Genomic DNA, 19,421 nt, shown 5'->3' with positions numbered 1-19,421 from the left:
TTTTGTTGGTATCATCAAGGAGTAAAGGGCTTTAATTTTTAATTGAGATTTAATTAGCTTAGATTTGAAAACTTGCATTTTAGTCACCTGTTAGATAATGTTCTTTTATCAGAGACTATAGGAGTCTGTTTCTTAAAATTGAACTTCATTTTGTAGATTCAGGTGCAGTTGTAGGAAATGACCCAAAGTGGACCAGTCAGATGACAAAGCAGATAAAGGAATTTCCCCTAAATGACAGCCCAAGTTTGATCCCCGGTTCCACACGGGAGAAGGAAAGAACTGACCTCTGCAGTTGTCCTTGGACCTTCGTTGGTGTATTCTGTGGCACATGCATACCCACAGACACGCACACATCTCTCCCATGGAGCCTGGAGCTTGCTCATGGGCTATAGTGGTTGATCAGCAAGTTACAGGGATCCCCGTCTCTGCCCACTGAACCCCACTACTCCCAGCACTGAGTTTTCAGGTGCACTCAGATTTTTAGATGGGTGCTTCAGACCAGAACTCAGACTTTCTTTACTCACCGAACCGTCTTCCTGCCTGATGGATTGTGATGTGTCCAGGACCACATGTATCAATATTTGGCTCTTTTTCATTGCTGAGTGAAATTCCATGCTGTGTTTGGACCATCATCTGTTAACTATTTATTTGCTGAAAACTTTGTTTATTTTTTTGTTTTTCCAGTTTGTGGTTGATCTTACATGGGCGTGTGTGTGTGTGTGTGTGTGTGTGTGTGTGTGTGTAAACCAATGCTCTATTTAATTGGCATAAACACTCAAGGGTAAAGTTGCTGAATCCTACAGTGACAGAAATTTTAGTTCTAACAGACACCTTCTTCAGATTGGTTATCACCATGTTGTATCCTCACTGCTAATGCATCGATAAACTAGTTTCTCTGCTTCTCTAAAATTTAGTTTTATCAGTTTGCTTTTATTCATTCTGGTAGATGAATAGTGTGAATCTACCTTTCTGGGAGTCAATCTTATAAAACCCACATAGAAATATAGTATCCACACTAAAAGTTTAGAATTTTAAATAAGATTTTGTTGTTAGGGTGGAGTTCACACTGGGATTTGAAAACAATACAAAAATCACTCAATTGTTTTTAACATGGATAACCCAGTGACATTCTTTTTCAGTTAGTTTACTACAGTTGGTTTTGCTGGTTTCCTTTTACTCTAATGACTAGAAAATGTTAAGCTTCACAGTCGATGTTTCCCTTGGGCAATGCTGTCTACACTACAGTGGTCAAAGGGACAGGGTGGTCTGGATTGAGGGCTTTATTTGATTTAGTGTGGAAGTCGGCAAACACATCCTGCAAAAAGCCAGCTGGACGCATCCTTGACTTTGTGAACTGTGAAGTTTCTGTTGCCATTACTCAATACCATCCCTATAGCACAAACCAACTGTGGGGAATGCGGTGCTTAACTGATTGAGGATGTCTGAAGTCTGAGAATATTATTTACAAAAGCAGGCTTTGGGCCCAATGCCCACAGTTTGCCAGTCCCTGGTAGAAAAAATATAATGGAACATAAAAAGCTGTATCAAGTTGGCATCATAAGATGTGCTCTTGGTTAATAGATGAGAATATGCCAGGCATCCCAGTGCAAGGAATTTGGTAGGAAATTGTGTATGAAGATAGAACAGCTGTGTTAGTTATTTTTCTTGTTGTTGTGACAAACTATCTATCAGAAGCAGCCAGAAAAGGGAGGATTTATTTCAGCTCACAGTTTGAGGGTGTGGTCTGTCATGGTGTGAAGGCATGGCAACAGGAGTGTGGAGAGGCTGGTCACATGGCACCTGCAGTCAGGAAGCAGATGGAGATGGATGCTGTGGCTCAGCTCGCTTCCTCCTTTTTTATTCAGTCTGGCACCATGCAATAGTACAAGCTATTTAAATTGGGCCTTCCCATGCCAAATAACCTAATCCAGACATTCCCTCAAAGACATGCCCATTGATTTGTCTCCAAGGTGACTCCAGAGCCTGTCAAGTTGACAATCAATATATACCTTCACAAGCTGAGAAGCTGAACAGGTGATGTGGCATTTCCAGAAGTTGACAACTACTGGAAGCAGTTACAATTGCTAGTCTTGAACAATAGAATAGAGAAGGGTCCTTTCAGAAGTCATTGGTGGGAACCAGTAAAGTGTTGGGGCAATTAATGGGGTCTGTGCTGCAGAAAGCATGACGGCCTTCTAGGATCTGACATGGGAATATAAATTGTAGCTGTCAATATCCTTTACAGGATGAGGCCTTGTTGAGGAAGGAATATGGGAAGTATCACCCATTATAGTTCAGAGCAGGATCTGAGAGCAATGTTTATAGCCAACAGATTAAATCAAGACATAAAGGGCTCTGAGGAGCTCGGTAGTCAAGGACAAAAGCATTTTTGTGTAGCCCATCTCCCTTTGCGTGCGGTCTTTTTCAGTAGCTCTACTATTTCATCCTTCAGGGAAAATGGTGAGTCAAGAATGAGTCTGATGAAAGCCCCACAGACCAGCATCCTCAGATGTAGTTATCAGTCCTGTCAATAACTCCTCGGGAAGATGCAGGAGGCTGTGGCAGTGATGGAATCTTAGCTGGCAGCCTGCAGCTAGGAGAAGTGTGACATGTCATCTTCTGGGTACAAGCCACTCATATACTATGAAATTGGAAATAAGAAGGCAGGGTTTCACTTCAAATCTAACTAATGCATAAGACATTCCTGTTCTCTGTTAGGTCTCCCAGTCTTCTTCTTCTCTAAGAATCAAGACAAAAAAAAAAAAATCAACAGCAAAATGTCTTAATATTTTTTAATTTGTTTTTGAGACAGGGTCTCATGTATCTTAGGCTGGTCTTGAACTCATTATGCAGCTAAAGGTAATCTTGAACTTCTGATCCTTTGCCTCCACCTTTCAGCTTCTAGAATTACAGGCCTGTGCCACCACACCTTTATTCAGTACTGGGTATTGAACTCAGAACTTTGGGTTTGCTAGAAAAACGCCTACTGAACTATATCTTCCTTACTCAGGTTTACTTTATTTCATCCATGAATTCCCATAGCCAAGAGGTATGTGTCAAGGAAAGGGGTATTTATCTCACAGTCTTGTACTTTGAAGTGACTGTCATCCATGGAGATTTTCTGGCTTTATACTCATTGTCTCCTGCCCAGAATCTTTTAGACTTCTTCGACATTCCTATTTGTGTTAAGAGACAGTCTCTTGGTTTTTCTTTTTTGTGAAGCTTTGAAGTTTCAGCCTGCCCTGTTGCTTCAATGGTGGTGAAGTACAACATGGCCAGAAGCAAAAGAGACAGAATCGAAGAGGTGGAGGGTCCACCATGTCTTGGAACTCTCAGTAGTGCCTGTACCAAGTTCTGGATGCTGCGGCAGTTTTCTTTGAGTCTAGGAGAAGGCTAGGCAAAGTGCAAGAGAAAAGAATGTGAAGGGTCACAGAAGGGCTCAGGAAACCATAGTGAACATAATGTTGTGTAGATGTCTGTGCGTCAACCAAGGGGGTCTGGTAATCATTTCTGGATCCAGCACATCTGCGATGATTTTATACCTCACCTCCAATCAGCTGGAACATGTGGTAGGAACTGAAACTAAAGACAGCTGCGGTATTTAAGACCCTCTATGTTGTCTGTGGTTTCTTGGCCTTCAGCAAGCCAGACCAGGCTAGTTGCTATGGCAGAGATCACATGGTTCCTTCAGGATGACTTAACATGTGTGCCTTCCTCAGATCTGTTCTCCGAGGGAAAGCACTCTCAGGATACCCAAGAGCTGACATCTCTCAGGGGTCTCTAACTACTTTCTACTGTATTTGCAGAGTTAATATAATTGGCTTTCCATATGACTTGTTTCAAAATTCCCCTATGTGGGGTCTGTATGGCCTCAGGAAACAGTGGTGTTCATTTCTTTTCTTTTTTTCTCCCCTAACTTTATTTAATTAACATTTTTTATTTATTTTACACACTAACCACAGTTTTCCCTCCCTCATCTCCTCCCATTCCCTCTCCCACCCCACTTCCATCTACCCCCCTCCTCATCCACTCCTGCTTGAATCCATTCAGAAGCCTCCTATGGGCTTGAACAAAGCATGGAACATCAAGTTGGGTAGGACTTGGGAGTTCCTCCCCCTGTATAAAGACTGGACAAGGTAATCCAGCATTTGAGAACTGGTTCTCCAAAACCATCCAGATGCCAGGGATAGGTCCTGCTCACACTGCTAGGAGCCTTACAAACAGACCAAACTACACAACTGCCACACACATGCAGAGGGCCTAGGTTGGTCCCAAGCAGGCTCCCTAACTTTCTGTCCAGAGTCAGTGAGCTCTCGCTAGCTCAGGTCATCTATCTCTGTGGGTTCCTCCATCATGACCTTGACTCCCTGGCTCATACAATCCCTCCTCCCTTTCTTCAGGAGGACTCCAGAAGCTTAGTCCAGTGCTTGGCTGTGGATCTCTGCATCTGCTTCCATCAGTTACTGGACAAAGACTCTCTAATAACAATTAGGGTAGTCACTAATGATGTTATTTTCAAGGTGCTCATCCCACCATGTAAATGATACATTTCTGAAAAACTTTTAAAATGTAAATTTCAATGATTGGGTTATACCTTTATTGCATATTAAGACTAATAGATAAACTAAATATGTATATATTGTATGTATATATCTCTCTATATCTATATATAAACTACAATATATTATCTATAATACAATATGCGGAGTACACACCCTAGTTTGTCTTTTTAAAATTCTGATTTCTTTCTTGTTCAATAGCCTTGTGTGTCAACTTTGAGAGTGAACCACATCAGACAACTCTTTCCAAAGGTTTAATTGTTTTGTCGTTGTTGTTATCTATTTTTAGTGGTTACATCAGGCATAAATTTAAAAAGTACCATGTTTTCTTAAGCAGAAAACATAAGGCAGAATTTAACTTTTCCCATTGATCCAAGTTCCTTGTTTTGTGGAGTAGCTAGTGTTTGCTAAAGTTAAATTATGCAAATTAGATATTTCTTGATACTAAACATTCCAAATGTTAGTAGCATAAAACAAACAAAAAACTTTTCATCATTAGGTCTATATGTCAACTAGATGACTCTGTAGACACCTTATCTAGCCAATCTTGAAAGAACTCAATCTCTTTCTCTCTAACCAGTTTCTTCTGGAAGTTGCTTAATCCTTAGGTGGCTGGAAGTATTCACTCATCTCTGGTCCATGTAGCCCATCTACACTCTAGTGGGCTCACCTAGGCCACTTCCCAGATCACTAGAACATCCTAGTTCCTAAGTCTCCTGAAACTTTTTCCCAAAACGAATAGTCACTCCCACAGCACCATTACCTAGAATAAGTAAACACACTAGCCTAAGTTGAAGGCTATCAATGTGGACTCCACAGGGTGATGGAACTTCTGGGAAGTTCTTTTCAAAGGATGCAGACGAAGAGGTTTAGACACTGGATATCTTTCTTTTCTGCAAATGACCTGTGACAGATGACAAAAGACAAAGGACTAATGGCGGAGGAAAAGAGGGTCAAGTACATCCTGAACCTGGTGCTAATTGGTTTCAAAATGTTGCGAACTTTGGGTTCTTTTGTTATTATTATTTATCTTTTAAATGACACTTCTCTATTTTCCTATTATTAAACCATCTGTATTTTTTATAGTATGTTCATGTCTAGCGGGGATTTCCTGAGTTTCTTTTCTTTTATCATTTTACATTGACTAATTTTCTTAGGAACCAATTTACTAACACCTTTTTATGAATGTTTCTAAAGTAATGGTGATAAATTCCTGACATTAAGAACTTTTGTATTTTTAGATGCATTTCTTTTTGGTTGTTGTTGCTTGGACACTTGTTTCTGCTACTAGGAGACACCCAAGAGAGGTATGTTTCCAAATTACAGTGAGGTTCAATGTAAGAAGAACATGTCAACATATCAAAATATTATTTTCTTCCCCATAGATAAAAGATTCTTATATGCATTGCAGCAGGAGACAGCATGGACTGTGTTTTCCTTCCCTCCCTCTACCCCTCCCTCTCTCCCTCCCCACTTTGAGTGTGTGTGTGTGTGTGTGTGTGTGTGTGTGTGTGTGTGTGTGAATGCTGCTTTCTCCTAAGCTTTAGAACCTTGAGTCTAGGGCTCATAATAAGTAGAATAAGTGAACCACCTCCTTTGTTCCTCGTGTTCACTGGGGTCTGTAAGAGGCAGCTCAGGATCCCTGCCTCCGAGATGTGTTATAGGGCTTAGTTTATGTCACAAAAGGACTTTGAAACTCACAGATGAGGAGCTAGTCATAACTATAACGTTTCATTGTTATAATGCCATAAAACACTTTGGGGGGACCTATAGCTTATACATTTTCCTTAAAATTAATTCATAAATCATGTCTAAAGTGCATCAAATCCAAAAGAAATAGCTTTGACCTTAGAATTGCTGCAGCAGGAAGTTGGTGATGTACTACCAGCTACCTCAGCAGTACTCCCAAGTACATTAGAAGTAGAAACACTTAAAACAAATAACTAGGTGTTTAAAAAGAGTAGATTAGCTGGTTCTGAGCTTTCCCCATGCAATACAAGTATTTTAAAGACATTATCATGAGTAGTTCAATTTTTAATTATTCTTTAACATTTCATATGAAATATTCACTCTTCCTACCCAGATGTTACATAGAAACTGTTTTAAAATTTCTTTTAAATATAGTCAGTTTTCCTAGTGCTTTCTACTTACTGGCCACATACAAAGGGCCCCAAAGCTGATGATGGCATATCACCATATATTATTATTATTCTATTGCATCTTTATTCTATGTCACTAACATGGCAGGCATAATATTTGCAAATTTTCCTTAGATATATTCACTTTTTTCCTTCATTACACTATCACACTTATGAGGATCTGTCTGGAAAAATAGTCAATGCATTATCGCCGTAGCTGTTGCCAAAGAGCAGTGATTCATTTGTGTATACTTGAGGAAATATTATGACTTCTAAATGTGACTTCCAGAAACATAAAAAGACATACCTGTCACAAGTAGGCTTTTGCTTAAGATAGGTTTTCAAATAACTCCTTTGCTGTATGTGCCAGGAGAAGTACATTATTCTGACAGTATTAAACTGGCATGCTTTGTGTGTTCTTTTCTCAGAGGGATTTAGACAGTTGAAGATCATTATTGTAGAAACAAGAATGGGGCATCTGCTTCCTAGATGCAAGGGCACTTGAATATTTGCACAGCATAACACTGGGGAGCAGGTGGAAAGGAACTGTAACTCTTGGCTCCAGATATTTTGGTCAGTCTTCATGGTGGCCGAGATGACCTACCTCTATCTTCTTGTCTCACATCTTGTTGGAAGATCAAGATGGGTTGGTACAAATTCATTTAACTCCTCTCTTTTCAAAGTGTGATCAATTCTATCCACTGTTTCCTTGCTCACTGGAAAGACAGTGTGCTTATAATAAGCTGTCCCCCTTGTTATACCTACTCAGAAACTCTAAAGTCTTTGGGCGTTGATTGGCATGGCTACTTCATATTTCTTTATGTTAATATTATTTTTTCATAGCTAATTCTTTTCATGCAGTATTCTAAGCAATTTGAAGGCAAAGATGGCACCATAAGATCTGTTGGTATTTGTGATATAAATCTGATACCTTAGTTTCAACATAGCAGTTACTTAATGTTGAAATGAGCATATATATGTAGATGCTGAAAATAGTGCCATATGTACTGTTTAATGCTGAGCTCAATATTTTATATAGGTCAGTAAATTTCAGTTCTGAATGTTATTCATTCACACACACACACACACACACACACACACACACACACACACACATATACATATATATAATGAAAAAAGCCTAAATAGATGTTATATTTTTATACCTAAACTAATGAAGTGTCATATGGAAATAAAAATCATATTTATAGTGTGTGTTCATGCATGTGCATGTGTGTGAGTGCACACACACACACACAAACACAAACACATGTGGAATTTTGTGAAAGACATTTTTATTTTAAGAGAACAGCTCATTATTGAATCCAATTACGTTTTCCATGTTAATACATTCTGTTTTTTTTTTCCTTCTCATTTTTCAAAACTCCAATTCTAAGACGAAGTCTTAATATACTTCCCAGCAGGTCTTAACCTGGGGGCAGAATCATGTTTTAGACTTCTTTTATTCTTCTCTCTTTGTCTTTGAAGTTGGTGTGGGGTACATTTGTCCAGATAAGGTACTTTCTACACTAACAAGATGTATCTTGAGAATTTTTTTCGCATGTCTTTGACAAGGTGGTATAAACACTCCTGATTATATTACCTGCATATTTTGTAGAAAGGGAAGAAAGTCATCTAGAGGACATTAAAATAAATTAGGGAGAATGCTAGATAAACGGAAATAGTGGGGATGATATTAATTTATGAGAACAGTAATCCCAGCTTAACTTATTCATGAGTTATGATTTTCATCTTATTAACTATGTAAGTCAATTGGGCCACTATTATTATTTTAACATCTTTATATGGGATAGACTCGGTCTAACTCAGAGGTATTCACTTCACTTTGTATTATGAAGCCAGGATGGGAATAGAGTTAACATTTAGCAAATTAAAGGGCTGACTATCCTTTAATATGCTCTTTCACATGAACATTAGAAGGTTTTTGGATTTCTAAGTGTGGATAGAATGTGAAATATTTGATATTTGGACCATGAAAACTTTAAGTATCTTATTCAAACCCTCTTCTGCAGAATCACGAGAGAGAAGGGGTTGAAAGCCAAAGGGTCATGCCCAGCCCCAGATGGAAAAGCATCATTGTGTCTGTGATGCACTCAAGGTCTTTGCCTCCCCTCAGGATAACTCTGATGCTGACGACTTTAGCTCCAGCAGAAAAGAGCTGCTGCTGTCCCAGTCATGAGCAAGCATGTTCAATGGGCCTATTTCCAAGGTCCTATGGTCTTTTAGACAAGATGGAACCATTGAGCTATATTTAATTTGTACTAAATTTGTTGGGAAGTTGGATTAGCTTTAGCATGTGTTTCTGTGGGGAAGGTGAGCTTAATCCTTTTAAGCATGTGGATAGTCAGGGCACATTTAATGGAGGAGAAAGAACCCCACTGCCTGTAGCCAAGGCCCTGCTGGGAAAGGCAATGGAGGCAGACTGCACTCCATAGTGGCAGTGCACGCTGTCACCCCTGCTCTTCTGAGCAGCTGCAACAAGGAACAAGCTGTTAACACTACTGTGAAGTTCACAAAATCTAGTTTGCTTTTCTGTAGGATGTAAGGCTTGACATTCAGCTTTGCACACAGGGTCACCCAGCTGGGAAGTGGAGAGGCTGTAGTTCAGATCTGGACTGTCTGATTCTGAGGGCTAAAAGCTATTTCTGGAGGAAGGGAAGTAATTGGACCTTATTTTAATTTAAATAGTGTTAAAATATATGGAGAAAAAATGCTTCTGAAAACTTGTTTATTTGAAGGTTAATAAAAATGGGAGATAGCCAGGGAGATAGGTTGACAAGCCCGCTAACCAGAGTGTGATTCTCAGTATGAGCATGGTGGGGGGAGAGAACGAACACGTGCAATTTATCCTTTGACTTCAACATGTGGGCCCTGACACATGTGCCCAAATACATACACACATATGCCCATATATACATACACATGTACATGCACAGGATATCAACATTAAAAATATATTTTATCATGAAAAAAAGATTGATGGTGATCATAAATGTACCATTTTCACTTCAGGCAGGTAGAAGTTAAGCTAAAAGTGCCGAATTAAGGCCAGTGGTTTTTCTCTTCTATACAGTACACATTTACAGGATAAGGAGCACCAGCCTGGGGTTCAAACTCTTGGCTCAACGCCCTGAGTCTCTTTATGGTTACTGAGATCCCCACAGGTCATATGGCTTTTGGGTGGAAGGAGGAAGTCTCCCAACTCCCAGGCATTTTTTGTCAGGAATAGATGATACAAAGTTCATCAGCAGTCCTGAACTGGAGTGATTTTGCTCCTCCATGGATATTTGAAAATGCATGGGAACAATTTCTCATGTTACTTTGTAAGGTTGGTGAATAAAAGTATTCATTATTCAAAGTGATGAAAAGGTGTCTCCACACTGTGAAATAACTGTCTAGATACCCAGAGATCTTGAATTGTTGTAACTGTCAACAAAGGCTGGTGCCACTGCCAGTCAATGTTTTGAGGTCCAGGATGATGAAAAAAAAATGGTATAGGGAACAGTTCATTGTTGTTGGAGGTTTTTGCTCTTTTTGGGGGGCTTGCCACCCAGCTTCCAAATAAATCACACATGGAGGCTTATTATTACTTATGAACGCCCAGCCATAGTTTGGCTTAGTTTCTAGCCAGCTTTTCTTAAATTATCCCATCTTCCTTTTGCCTCTGGGCTTTTACCATTCTCTTACTTCTGTAAATTTTACTCTTACTCTGTGGCTTGCTGTGTAGCTGGGTGGCTAGCCCCTGGAGGCCTCCTCCTTTTCTGGCTCCTACATCTTCCTTCTTTCTCCCAGTTTTCTCCTTTTATGTTTTTTCTCTGCCTGCCAGCCCCACCTATCCTTTCTCCTGCCTTGCTATTGGCCAGCTCTTTATTAAACCATCAGGTGTTTTACATAGGCACAGTAACACAGCTTGACAGAGTTAAACAAATGCAACATAAACAAAAGTAACACACCTTAAAAAATATTCCACAACCTTTCCCCCTATTCAAAGAAAATAATTCATTATCTATTCTCTTAGTGAATCTAAAGTTTCATACCTAATTTACGATCATAACTAAGAAAAACTGCAACTATAACTATCTAGTCTTCAACTCCATGAAATACTCAGAAAGATGTAATATTATCTAACAACAGAGACATTTGGCTGCCTGGAGAGTCACCCAAAGTTCCTCTACAACATTGGGGCATCCATCTTCAGCCTACAGGCCTAGAGTATCTGACAGACTTTTCTATGAAGCAAGAATTTTGGACTATCCTGCCTTGTTTTGGCAAAGCTTGTCAATCACTTTCCTCTGTGTCCTGCAGAATGTCTAACGGACTCTTCTGTGAAGCAGGAATTTTGAGGGACTGTCTTGCCTTGTTTTGGCAAAGTTCAACAGTCGTTTTCCTGTGTGTCCTGCATGTCCAGTCTGCACAGCACATTGCCAGCAGTCAAAGGCAAGAGCAGTTTTTTTTGCCTAACCATTGGAGCTAAACTTGCAACAATGAAAGAAACCTCCATAAGGAGTTTCTTCAATGCCCATCATCTTCTCTGAAGTAAATGTGCTGCCAGGAGCACATGTGTCTCATTGTCATGAAAAACCTTAAATTAACAAAACATTTTAAATGACATGTTCTGTAGGTCTTTGAAAGGTTTGAAGACCATCTGCTAAAATATAGTTTTATATGATCTGGAAAGCATCCCTAACATATCTACAATTTTGATTGTTATAAATAACTAACCACTAACCTATGTTTCCTGATTATCCTACATAGTAAACTATGTAATCATAGCTTTCAAAAACTAGAACTTTACCTTACACTCCAAATGAACTGCATAGATACAATACCTCAAACAAAAAAATAGAAACATACATGCAATACGTTGTAACAAAAATAACCTTAAATTTTTATCAATATACAAAAATCCTTTAAACAAGAGTAGAAATATATATACAGTGTAACAAAAATAACTTTAAATTTGTGTCAATATTCTACATTGCCCTAAATGGTAACAAATATCCATAACCCACCAAATAACCAAAAACCACCCACACCCCCCAGCTCTTGGAAATTGTGGGTATAGTTTTCTCCATACTTCTTCCTGCTATCTGTAGATAAAGTATCTTTAGGGTCCCAGAGAGAAATTTTTGAGATAATGACCAACTCCTGGGAAGACCAGCAGCAACTTTTGCTGATAGATATCACCTGTCAACTTTCAGGAGGTCTTGCCTGATCAAACCTGATTCATATTAACCCTGAAGGAATCCACAGCCTCTCATCTCCTGTGGGAACAAAACTCCAAAGCATTTTTTATTTCCATTTGACAAATATATTTTTTGACTTTTTAAAAATTAAGGCTCATTTATTTCAACAAGAGTCCCTCATTCAAGCCCATGTCTCTTAGCAGTTGTTGTTTGCAACATAAGCAAAAGTAACATACCTTAAAATAATATTCCACAATAGTTCATCACAACACAGAAGGATCTGGTTCTAAATGTGAAAACTACCAAATCTGAGAAATGTGCAGATCAAGAATTTGATAATGGGACTGGGGAGACAGCTCAGTATCTATGAGCATATTCTGCTTTGCTTGGGCTAAGATTTGATTCCCATCACCCACAAAGGCAGCTCAAAACCACCTCTAAGTCCAGCTACAGAAAATTCAATGCCCTCTTCTGGCCTCCACAGGCAACTGCAGGCATGTGATAAACATAAACCCATGCAGACACACATACATATTCAAAAATTAAAAATATCTATCTTAAAAGAAAAAGACTCTGGCAACAGAAAACGCCTCTCATGCAGACCTGGCACTCATCAGAGCTAATGTGTGCCAGGCACTGTGGAGAGCTTCCTTACCTCCAATATAGTCTCAGGAACAGGATGAGAAGGTGAAAAGTTTTTTTCAAGGTCACAGGTACTGAATGGCAAAATCAACATTGAAGAAGCCTAGGCTACCCAGCTCTAAAAGCAGTCTGTGACTCCCTTCTCCAGCTTATAGTCTTTGTTCCCCCCAACCCTTTGCTTTAACTATTTGGAAGAAAAGGGGCCTAAACATTGAAGACTAGTTTGAGCCACAGTGAGTAGACCCCGCCCTCTGCATTGAGTTCCTGTCCTCTTGATGCCAGCTGGACAAGGCAGGCATTGATTTTCTGAGGTTGGATTAAAAACTGTTGTTGGGACTCAGTTCTTCTCTGCTGTGTGCTTGGACCAGGCTTCCTGACCTCAGACAGAATGCTCACATATGTCTCCATCGACCTCATAGTGGAGCACAGGGTTTGGCTGCTTCTAGAGCAATGGTCCTTTCCCATTCCTTATCTAAATTGCCTGAACAAAGAAGCAGTTCAAAGATGAGATGTGGTCTGTGGCACCCCAGAGCTTCTCCTCAGTGAGAGCTGTCCTCACAGCTGGGCAGTGTTTACAAATGTGTTCCAGTGGAAAAGCAGTCATGAGCTGGGCGTTAGCCACTCACCCAGACCAGCTCTCAGTTCATGCGTCTCTTCCCATCATTCAAAAGTCCAGGAGGCATGACTGTTTATTTCTGGGATCTAGTAGATTGAGCACCTGCCATCTATGTGGTCAGCCAGAAAAAAAGTAGAAAGACTATTGCAAATTCCATCCATCTTGAGCAGAGCAAACTAAAACCTCAAGTAATCCTTGCAGTAGATTAGGAAGTGTGAGCTTCAATTACTCCAAAGTGTGTAGGCTGATAATGTATTTCATCAGGATACGAATTATGAGGTGCTCAGACTAATTCTCTGAAATCACAAGGGGAATTAGAAGTTCTCATCGTGTATTACAGTAAGTTGGCACCCAGGGAGTAGTATGTTATAGTCAACATTAAATTTCCATATTGAAACCGTGAAGTAAGTATTGATTTTTGGAGTACTATCACAGAGTGCTGTTCACTCTTAAAATGACAATGGATATAAATTAATCTTTGACAGATGGTTCGGAAATATCTTTCCATGGTTCATTATTTTTCATGTGGTCTCTGTATGAATAAAGAAATCAGATTTCTTTAATGTTGGGTATCAGTAGTCTCTTGTTTGTATTCAGAAGCACATTATTTTAACTAAGGGAATTAATCACCCATTTTATAGAAGGAAATAGAAACAAAACAGGGTTCCTTAATATATTTGGTGTTGGGATGGGGGCAGAGAGGTGAATGAGGAAATTTTGGGTCACTGAGGTGGTGTATAATAAGAATAGCAACTGAGATGTCCTAAAGAAATATGCTGAGAAGTTAATAGTTTTAAATAGTAAGATATGAATGTGTGCATAAAACCACAAATGTATACATTAATGTATTGTATAATATGATTATTAAATATTACACTTTTTTTGTTCCTTTATCAAGAGAAAAATCTACCTTCAGACTATGAGGGTGGTGATGGGGAGGGACTAGAAAACAAGATTCAAACAATCCCATGCAAATATCACATTTTTCAAATGGAAGAACTCCAAACTGCACTAGAAGTTCCAATCACTAAGACACTTTCCATTGAAATGATTTAAGTACAACTACATGGCACCAAGGTTTAGGCCTAATATAGGCCTGACAACCAAGTCCTTGTTTTCTGGAAGAAAGGCCTCAAAAGTCCCACTTAATTCCACATAACAATACTTCAAAGATCAATTAGGTTTTCGTTTCCTTAATATTTTTGTTTTTGACTTCTAATCTTAAAGACTAGATTAAAACTTAGCTCATTTCCCAGAAGGCATTGCTTCCCTTTGCTCTATGAAAGAGTCCACCAAGACCTCTTCCTCAAAACCATCTAGCCCCCAGCCTCCAGCCTGTGCTTGTGCTACATCTTTCTCAACATCCTGAAAAGGTAATGTAGGTAAAATATGCTCATAAACATTAAAGCTAGTTGTTAGAAAGACATAACTAGCTTTATAATTTAAGTTTTAAAACATAAATACTTACAGCTTGATCTGCACTGACAATGATTGTCGAAGCCTAGAATTCAACATTTACAAAATCTCATTCACACACACAAAACACACTATTATCACACAACTTGTGTCTTGAGAGAATCTTCTGCTTTTTAAATCTTTGGCCTCCCAGTCAATCCCAAGTTCAACCAACTTTAACTAAAACTTCACTCAGAATTTCACCAAGCTTTTCACCCACACATTAATGCTTGTCGTATCTTTCATCAACTGTCAAAATCTGAAGCCTGCTCAGAGATCGCCAGGTATAGGTGAGTTGAGACTATTGATATTGATGGATATTAATGACCAGTGATTGTTAATTCCTGTTATTTTTTGTGGTTGTGTTGTGTTGTCCTTCTGTGGTGTATGTTGGTGTGGGATTATCTATTGCTTGATTTTTCATGGATGTGTTTAGCTTCTTTGGGTTGAATTTTCCCTTCTAGTGCTTTCTGTAGGGCTGAACATCTTGTTTGTAAATAGGTATCTAGTAACTAGTGGTAAACTTGAAATGGTAGAATTCTTTAAAGCCTAATTCTAGGTAGCCTTAAGAAAATGTATCTTAATTATTTTTGAACCTGTATTCACCTTGTTTTTTTCAAATATCTTAAGTTATATTTTCTTTTTCAGAGCTGCTTCTTATTTGGGGCTACTTTTTTTTTTTTAATTGAGGTGTAATTCATAAAAGGGTATATTGTTTTGATGAGACTTTTTACAACTGTGGCTGGATGTCTTTCTTTAGTCTTCCAAGAAGGGCCATTTTACTTTTTTAGAGTTACTTTTTAAAGTCATGAGATCAACAACTTGGACTACTATGCATGTAAGCGCTAATGCAAATTAAAGCCCAAGTTGACCTCCAGCAGCAGTTCATTCTATGTTGACAGTGAGAGAACACTTTGCCTGTTAGGATACTGTTACTCGTGAACTGAAATGCTAAAGAAACCCCTCCCCCTATTTTGTTTTTTGCAAAAATCAAGGTATATTCTAGGGTTTCCTGGTTGACCTCAACAGATAAACTGAGATGATAGTCTTAGTTCAGAAATGATCTGAATGTAGATTTACAGTCTACGTGTACAGCTGGCTAAGTGAGATCGCTTTCACAGTTCTGCATGTATCCCATCGGCTCCCCATTAGTCAATGAACTCTTAAAATTGGTATTGTAACATTATCACAATGTTTTGCGCCAAATTTATAAACTTTACAGTGCAATATGTGTTCCTTTTCTGAGGCAAACCAAAGGTATATTTTTCAAGGTTCTGCTGCTATCAGCAGCGTTGATGGAGGATTTTTTATACATTTGTAATAGATAGAAATAAACCAGAAAAAAAAAAGAAGAAAAAAAAAAGTGGTGGAGGAAAAGGTGAACACTGCAAGAATACTCAAAAGGGCTGAGAGTTGCAAACGCCAAAAATGGCTTTGCATAGTAAATGGAATAGAACAGCTCTGAACTATAGCTTACTTTTCCTGTTTGGTCTGACAGAATGATTGAATGCTTTTGTACAAAAATCAGAGCCTTAAAAACAAGGATTTGGTGAGATTGTAAAATGGTGTGCCACTTTGGAAAAACAGTTTGGTGGTTGGTCAAAATGCAAAACATTGTTACTCTGTTACTCAACAATTCTACCCTTAGGAATATATCCTCAAACTACTGAAAATGTGCACCTATGAAACATGTACATGAAGGTTTACAGCAGTGTGTTGCTAATAGTAAAAAAGTTAAAACAACTCAAATAGCTATCAAATACTGGAGAGAAATAAAATGTGGCTTATTCATACAATATAATATTATTAAGACATAAAAATGAATGAGAAACTGACAGATTAAATGACTTTGGTGAACCTTCATAATTTCATTTGTAGATCTTTCCATTTCTAATTTATAAATACATTTGGGGTTATAAATTATAAATGTACTGCCTCCTGTCAACATTGTATACTTCTATTTGATGATTTCTGTGTCAAACATTATATGGAAATGTTTCCAAGTATTTACTGTATTAACTGTGAATGAATAGAACAAAATAAATTGCCTGTGATGGAAAAAAAAAAAAATATTACACAAGTTACAGCATATATTTATATGTAATAGAATAAAATATAATTGAAAATGAGTATGTACACAAGAAACAACTGGTTTAGACTTATGCAAGTTTTGATATAATATTATATAATATTAATATAATGAAGGGTAGGTATATGGCTCAGTCGGTAGGGTGCTTGTCTAACATCCACAAAGTCTTAGCCTTCATCCCCAGCCCTGTATAAACCAGGTATGGTAGTGTGTGTCTGTAATTCCAGCATTTGAGAGATGGAACAGAAGGGACAGAAGGAAAAGAAGTTCAAAATCATCTTTCAGCTACATAATGACTTAAATATACCTAGGATACATGTCACCCCTCTCAGTGTGTGTATGTATGTGTGCACATACATTGTGTATGTATATATGTATTGTTATAGTGATAGACTGTATATGTAAGCCAATCATATTTGTCATATGTTCTTACAGAAGGTCATATTCCTGTAGTGCTCCTAGCAGGGTACACAGAGTGGATAATATTGTGTTCTAATATTGGAATCAGTTCTTACCTAGCTATAATTCACTGAAGTGAGGTCAATAAAGTGCATCTTGTCATATCCTGAGGTAAAACCCTAACACAGCATATGCTGTGTCTGCAGTGGCACCGAGAATCTAAAACAGAAGATGAATGCCACATGCAGAATCAGTTTCTTGGTCATGAAGTGACAGATGGATCCATTGATTACTCTGAATCTGCTGTTATAACATTGGGCCTCGTCCCCCTGGGATAGCACCTGTGTAACCTGTTCATGTGTATCTTGTATTTTGTGGCATCCTTCCTCAGTAGACATTGGTGGGTCTCTCCCCCCCCCCCTTTTTTTTTTAGCATGGCTCATTGTCTGTGAGTTTGTAGCTGGGGAAAGATCTGAAGCTGGAATTTTACTTGTATTCATGGGACATGGCCCTAATAGTAAAATTATTAAAACATGGTTTTATGTTACAAAATTGAGGTTAAACATTTTTAGAATGACAAACTATCTCCTTGAATAACAGGAGAACAAATATGCAAAATGCATTTTTCATTTGTTTGCTCATGAACTTTAGCACAAGGACTCAAATTTGGTAGGAATTCAAATGTGTATTAAAACTTGTGGAGGAAGTGGGAATGGGGGGATTGGAAGGGAAGGCTGGGGGTGTGGCGCTGGAGGAGGGAAGTGAATGGAATCTGTGGTTGGTAGGTAAAATGAATGGAAAATCACTTAGTAATTGTGGGGCATTTACCCACCAACCCCACAGTTCCCTAGAGTTTTCTTGAATGCGAGCAGCAGGAAATATTAGATAGAAGGATAGATTGTGGAGATAAACAGATAGAAAATAAAGGATAGCCTCAAGAGAGCCTGGAACATTTTCCAAGGGGCCCTGACTGTCTCTGCCCCAGGGTATTTATAGAGATGCCAAGGGGTGGAGCAAAAGACCTCCTCCCCCAGCACAGCCAAGTGCAGACCATTTCAGATACCACACTCAGGCCCGTGGCCCTAATCATCCTCTATGAGAACCTGCTGGGTAAATCCACGAGGAACCTGAAAATGGGCTCCCACAGGTCCCGCTATCTTAATGTATAAAAAATAACTTATTATTAAGAGTTCACAACAATCTCCATAGCTGTTAAACCTCCCAGTATGGGAGTAGAGGATGATAAAGATGGCATTTCTCTTTTGAATTAGGTCCAAGGTGACTACAGCAGTCTTAACTGCCTCAAGCCCTTTGTAAACAAAAAACTTAATGCAATCACAAACTTAAAGAATCCATTAGCTTCATCATTACCATTAACAGGTTGATATAAATATGGCTATACATAGCCACAATTCTTCCTATCTTACAACTCAAAGCAAATACTTTACAGAACTATTTGAATTAACATAAATGGTGCTATATATAGTTAATAGAACCATTTGAATTTCTTGCTAACAGAACATAGGAAAACTTCTGATGTATTCACATCAAACTTAAATATTTCCTTAACTCCACAAAACCAGGGTGCATAAATATCAACAGGTTAAACATAATTTTTGCAAACATACATTCAGCCTTAATTCACTCATGACTCCTCCTTTTCTTTATGATTTTTAAAACAATTTCAAACCTAGTTAGACAAAAACCCAAACTTTCACAATTCCTACAAACCCATATTGAAAAGCAATATTTTCAATATAACCATTAACACTTTGAAAACTTTTAGCAAAACATCCAAAAGCAATTTCTTAATAAAACTCTTTACACTTTAAAAGTTGTCTCTTAGTATACCCCATTTGCATTTCTTACTGACAAAACATGACATTAGTCCACTCAAACAAGAAAATGTTTTTTAAATTAAGTAGACTAAGGAATATTATTTCTCCCTTTTCTTTATAATTTTTTTAAATAAAATCTCAAGCCTAGTTAGGAAACCCAAACTTTTCCGTTTAAAGAGTTCCATTTGTAACACAAAACCAGTTCCATAAGTAATTCCATTTTTACATAAACAGTTCCACAAAACAATTGCATTTTTAACACAGTACAATTCATGAATTACCAGTTAATAAAGCATATATGCATACACAAAATTGCATCTTTAGTCTAGGTAGAAACAATAAATTTCTTCATTTAAACAGTTCCATTTTTAACCCAATTCCAGAAAACAGTTCCTAGGTCATTACTATAAGTAAACTCAAAATTGTCCCATTGCAATGAAATCTATTGTTTATTTCATTAAGTCCCAAAATTCAAATA

At 38.2% G+C, this 19,421-nt stretch overlaps 1 protein-coding gene across 2 annotated transcripts in view; it reads left to right on the top strand.

The window, feature by feature from the left end:
* Thsd7b (thrombospondin type 1 domain containing 7B) overlaps positions 1 to 19,421 on the top strand; it is an 848,740-nt gene that overhangs the window by 271,514 nt on the left and 557,805 nt on the right. The window lies entirely within an intron of this gene.

The sequence above is a fragment of the Peromyscus leucopus genome, chromosome 15 (assembly GCF_004664715.2).
Source record: "Peromyscus leucopus breed LL Stock chromosome 15, UCI_PerLeu_2.1, whole genome shotgun sequence".
In the NCBI taxonomy this organism is placed as follows: Eukaryota; Metazoa; Chordata; class Mammalia; order Rodentia; family Cricetidae; genus Peromyscus; species Peromyscus leucopus.
Note: the sequence above shows the minus strand (reverse complement) of the source record. Positions and strands in the feature narration are given on the sequence as shown.